Source organism: Heptranchias perlo, chromosome 20 (assembly GCF_035084215.1).
Source record: "Heptranchias perlo isolate sHepPer1 chromosome 20, sHepPer1.hap1, whole genome shotgun sequence".
Taxonomy (NCBI): domain Eukaryota; kingdom Metazoa; phylum Chordata; class Chondrichthyes; order Hexanchiformes; family Hexanchidae; genus Heptranchias; species Heptranchias perlo.
The window spans coordinates 6,610,487-6,616,486 of NC_090344.1; the positions used below are offsets into that span (position 1 = coordinate 6,610,487).

At 42.5% G+C, this 6,000-nt stretch overlaps 1 non-coding gene across 1 annotated transcript; it reads right to left on the reverse strand.

Moving 5' to 3' along the window:
* Window positions 1–5,450: 5,450 nt before the first annotated feature.
* trnak-uuu (transfer RNA lysine (anticodon UUU)) lies at window positions 5,451–5,536 on the reverse strand. The gene is given in 2 exon segments: window positions 5,451–5,486; window positions 5,500–5,536. It is a non-coding gene; the product is annotated as a tRNA-Lys (tRNA).
* Between the last annotated feature and the right edge of the window lie 464 nt (window positions 5,537–6,000).

Here is a 6,000-nt window from a genome sequence, read left to right on the forward strand (position 1 = left end):
GTAAACAGTGGTGTCCCCCAGGGTCAGTGTTGAGACCATTGCTCTTCTCAATATAGAGAATGTTCTGAGCTTGGGTATGTGGGACACAAGGTGAAAATCTCTCGATGACGCCAAAATTGGCAGCGTGGTGAACTGTGAAGAGGAGTCAGTGACGTCATTGTGATGACCCCAGGTTCGGAAACAGGCAGCTGAAGTTTAATGGAGAGAAATGTGACGTGATACATTTTGAGAGAAAGAAAAATGAGATGAAATGCACACTAAATGGTCAAAGTTTTAAAGTAGAGCAGCAGAGAGACTTAGGGGTGGAAGGTTCTAACTAATGCATTGTCTTATTAATTAACAAGTCTGAGAGTCAGCAACTTTAATACCTTATTAAGAAATATATGAGCAAATTCTCTTTCCTCTACCATACCGGAGTAAACATGCAAGTCCCCCGTGTAGACGAGATGAACCCTCTGGATGGAACATCAGGCACCCTGAGCTTGATCTCCGGTGCCTCCACTCCCGACTGCCCCTTACATCAGTATCCCATCACTTTTATACACTGTAGTGACCCAACCCTGTCACTGGAGCTGGAACTTCCCTTGTCTGTGGTTTACAAGGACACATTGCTTGGTTCCTAGCAGTTATTTTTATTCAGTAGCATTCTCATGACCCCTGAACTACCTTGCTTACTGTTAATTAGAATCATGGAATCAAAGGAATTTACGGCACAGAAAGAGACCGTTCGGCCCATCGCGTCTGTGCCAGCCGAAAAAGAGATATCCAGCTTAATCCCACTGTCCAGCTCTTGGTCTGTCGCCTTACAGTTTACAGCACTTCAAGTACATACCCACGTACTCTTTAAATGCGATGAGAGTGTCCGCCTCTACCATCCTTTCAGGCAGTGAGTTGCAGACCCCACAACAATTGGGCGAAATAATTTCTCCTCAGCTCCCCAATAATCCTCCCATCAATCACTTTAAATCTATGCCCCTGGTTACTATCCTATCTGTGAATGGATATGGGTCCTTCCAATCCACACTAGGACCCTCATAATTTTGTACACCTCAATTAAATCTGCATTAAGCCTCTTCTGTTCCAAAGAAAACATCCCCAGCCTATCCAATCTTTCCTCTGAGCTAAAATTCTACAGTCCAGGCAACATCCTTGTAAATCTTTCTTGCCTTGCATAAAATGTCTGCTATTTGAAAGTCGTAACATTGATCAAAGTCTGCGTTAAGTTTTCTTGCCATTTGTGTCAAGATTTGGAAAAGATCTGTTACCTGACTCTTTTAATGTTGCCGACCTTTAACTGTAACTCACAGTGTCTGAGCAGTTACCGTTATCATTGGACTTTTATGTATCTTCTTGTGCTCCATCTTCTTAACAACACAAGCTGATCACAGCAATGTTTTCTTCAAATGGAATCCCAGTGTGAAAAAATGCACAATTTCAGAGCGAAGCAACATATGCAAGATTGGTGGGAGATGCGACTGGAGATAATGGGCCTGGGGCAGTGAGAACATCTCTTGAGCATTAAGATATTCATTATCCGAAGAAGCTGGGAGATGAGGTCGTTGTGTGTATTTATCCTGGTGTCTGCAAAATCCATCGTCTCTCAATACCCAGCATCATTCTCCCCCTTTCCTGCTTTCCAGTTAAGGTTTTTTACTCGTTGAGTCGCAGTATTTGCTTTGAACATCTATTTCACCGGCATCTGGAGGAGCAGAGGAAGCTGGAGATAAAGTAATGACAGAAACAGAAGGAGATGGCTCGTGATGGCAGAATCTTGTGTGTGTCAATTGCTTCAAGTGAGGCATGACAGCCCTGCGTTGCCTTGCACCTTTCCCAGGAGCTGCACTGATTCGGTGCGTGCGTTTTGGAAATGGAAACAGTTCCACCAGCAGCTTGAGGTAATATTTCCCCTCACTGTCCATTTCATGTCCCTGCCGACCCGCACTTGGTGCTGTCGTTGTCTGAACAAGTCTTTCATGTTCGAACAGTAAATTCCATTTTGTGCGAGCAACTTGTCTGGGGCGAAAGTGACGTGAGTTTCAAAGGGGCAAGTCGGAAAGACAGCGTTGGTCTGCTTGCTTGAATGAAAATTGCAGCAGATTCGCTGGTGGTCTTGTGCTGAGGATTCGGCGCTGTCGCCGCCGCGGCACCATATTTGATTCCCGATCAGGGAACTTCACTTTCCTGGTGTTGTTCAAAATAGCACCAACCAAATTCCCCCGACTGAGCACAAAGCTCGCTCCTGATCAACATGAGTAATTTCACCGCTCCTGCCTGAACAGCCAGCAGCCCATCATTCTTCAATTTGACAACACATAAGAACGATTCACAATGCACTTTCTTGCCTTCTGTAAAATGCCTCCTGTTCGAAAGTCGTGCCGCTCATCAAAGTCTGCATGAAGTTTTCTTGCATTTCTGTCATGATTTGGAAAAGATCTGCTGCCTGACACTTTAAATGTTGGCGACCTTTAACTGTATCTCACAGTGTTCGAACAGTCACTGTTACAATTAACATTTTATGTATCTTCTTGCACTCTATTTCCTGAACAACACCAGCTGATCACAGCTTCGTTTTCTTCAAATTGAATCCCAGTGTGAAAAAATAAACAACTTTAAAGCTAAGCAACGTGTGCAAGATTGGAAGGAGAGTGCGAGTGGAGATAATTGGCTTGGATCAGTGATCTCTTGAGCATCAAGACATTCATTATCTGAAAGAAGCACAGAGGTGAGATTTTTGTCTAGATTTATCAGTGTAGAAAAGAAGCAGGGAGTTGAGATCCTTTTGTCCATTCATCCTGCAACATACAAAATCCTTCCCCTCTCAATACCCAGCATCTTTCTTTCCAACTCCTTGCTCTGCAGGGAAGTCTTGGTTTCATTAATTCTCCCTGTTTGCAGCAAACATCTAATTCACATGGCAGATCTGGCCTTGTCTTCCAGTCATAATACGTCCCATCGTGTTGACATCATGTTAGCAACTCAAGATCAGCTGTCTGATGTTCATGGAATGCATTCGCGCCTGTTTTCTCGATCAATATGTCGAGGAACCAACAAGGGAACAGGTTATTTTAGATCTCGTATTGTGCAATGAGACAAGTTTAATTAGTAATCTAATAGTAAATGATCCCATGGGGAAGAATGATCATAATATGATAGAATTTCATATTGAATTTGAGAGTGATGTCGTTAAGTCCGAAACTAGGGTCTTAAATATAAACAAAACCAATAACGTTGTTATGAGGGGTGAGTTGGCTCAGGTAGTTTGGGAAATTAGATTAAAAATATGATGGTAGATCGGCAATGGCGAACATTTAAAGACATAATTCATAATTTCTCAACAAAATTACATTCGCTTGAGGATTAAAAACACCACCGGAAAAGTAGCCCAACCTTGGCTAACTGGAGAAATTAATGATAGAATTAGGTTAAAAGAGGCTTATATTGTTGCCAAAAAGAGTAGTCAGCCTGAGGATTCGGTGGGTTTTGGAAATCAGCAAAGGATGACCAAGAAATTGCTAAAATGGGAGAAAATAGATTGAGGGTAAACCAGGAAGAAATATTAAAATGGATTGTAAGAGCTTCTACAAGTATGTATAAAGGAAGAGATTACGCGTAAGTAAACATGGGTCCCTTGGGGGCAGAGACAGGAGAATTTATATTGGAGAATAAGGAAATGGCAGAGACGTTAAACAAGTATTTTGTATCTGTCGTCATAGTAGAAGACAGAAAAATCACACCAGAACTATTGGGGAACCAAGGTTCTAATGAGAGTGAGGAACCTAAAGCAATTAAGATTAGTAATGAAAAAGTACTGGAGGAATTAATGGGACGAAAAGCTGACAAATTCATTGGCCCTGGTGGCCTACATCCAGGGTTTTAAAAGAGGTGGCTGCAGAGATAATGGATGCATTGGTTTTATCTTCCAGAGTTCCCATGATTCGAGAAAGGTCCCCATGGATTGGAAGGTACCAAAATAACCCCGCTATTCAAGAAAGGAGGGAGAGAGGAATCAGGGAGCTACAAGCCATTTAGCCTGACAATAGTAGGAGGGAAATGTTAGAATCTATTACTAGGGACTTAATAACAGGACACTTAGATAATCATAACATGATTAGGCACATGCAACACGGTTTTGTGAAAGGGAAATCCTGTTTGACAACTCTATTAGAGGTTTTGAGGGTGCAGATAGCAGGGTAGATATGGGAGAACCAGTCGATATAGAATATTTGGATTTTCAAAAGGCAATCGATAAGGTGCCACACAAAAGTTTGTTGGACAAGATTAGGGCTCATGGGATAGGGGGTAATATATTAACATGGATTGAGGATTTGTTGATGTACATAAAATAGAAAGTCAGAATGAACAGGTCATTTTCGGGTTGGCAGGTTGTAACTAGTGGGGTGCCGTGAATATCAGTGCTTGGGCCTCAGATATTTACAATCGATATTAATGACTGAGATGAGGGGACCGAGTGTAATGTATCCAAGTTTGCTGACGATACAAAACTAGGTGGGAAAGTAAGCTGTGAGGAGGACGCAAAGAGGATGCAAAGTGATACAGACAGGTTAAGTGAGTGGGCGAGAAGTTGGCAGATGAATTATAACGTGGGGAAATGTGAGGTTATTCACTTTGGTAGGAAGAATAGAAAAGCAGAATATCTTTTTAAAGGTGAGAGACTGCGAAATGTTGGTATTCAGAGGGATTTGTGTGTCCTTGTACACGGATCACAGAAATTTAACATGCAGATGCAGCAAGCAATTAGAAAAGCAAATGGTATGTTGGTCTTTATTGCGAGGTGGTTGGAGTACAAAGATAAGGAAGCCTTGCTGTAATTATATAGGGTTTGGTGAGACCGCATCTGGAGTACTGTGTACAGTTTTGATCCCTTACCTGCGGAACGATACACTTGCCTTAGAGTGGATGCAACAAAGGTTCACTGGATTGATTCCTGGAATGAGAGGGTTGTCTTGTGAGGAGAGATTGAGCAGAATGGGCCTATATTCTCTGCAGTTTTCAATATTCAGGTGATCTCATTCAAACATATAAAATTCTTAGAGGGCTTGACAGGGTAGATGCTGGGATGCTGTTTCCCCGAGCTGGACAGTCTAGAACTAATGTTTATAATCTCAAGATAAGGGGCCGGTCATTTAGTACAGAGATGAGGAATAATTTCTTCACTGAGAAGGCTGTGAACCATTGGAATTCTCAACCCCAGAGGGCTGTGGATGCTGAGCCATTGAATACATTCAAAACTGAGAGAGAGAGAATGTTGGACACGAAGGAACTGAAGGGACATGGGGATAGGTCGGGAAAGTGAAGTTGAGGTCGAAAATCAGCGATGACCTTATCAAATTGGCGAAGCAGGCTCGAGGGACTGAATGGCCAACTCTTGCTCCTTTCGCTGATTTTGGTCCGCTGGAAAAGCAGAACTTGCCAGCTGTTTTAAAAGTTTCCGCCTGAACAGGGACTTGAACCCTGGACCCTCAGATCACTACCTGTTCTTAAAAGTCTGATGCTCTACCGACTGAGCTATCCAGGCTCGCTGTTGGCTTGATTTCCATCATACAGATTCATGGTCGGACTCTGAATTATCCCTGTCGATGTCGAATTCGGGGGAGTCTCCCTTTTATACAATTTTCAGCAACGTATTGAGGAGAATCGTTGTTTCTGTTAAATATGATGTAAGAAACATGGACAGTGAACTCGTGATTTTGCAATTCTTCTTGTTTGTACAAAATGTCTTTTCATAGGTTAGCAGCAATTAAAAAAAATACTTTACCCAATGGCTCCAAAGTTAAACTTGTTCCACACGGGAGCTGGAAAAGGCCTCTCGATCTTTCAGCCGATCAACAATTGAAAGCGGAATAATTTCACCCGTTACACCGTGACACCAGGCAGCAGACTTACCTCCCGAATTTTCCATACACGACACTTCAAACCGATGAATACCTGCTTCACGGAAAGAAGAATTGTGTTTTTGGTTCTTTCGATTTAAAGATGTCG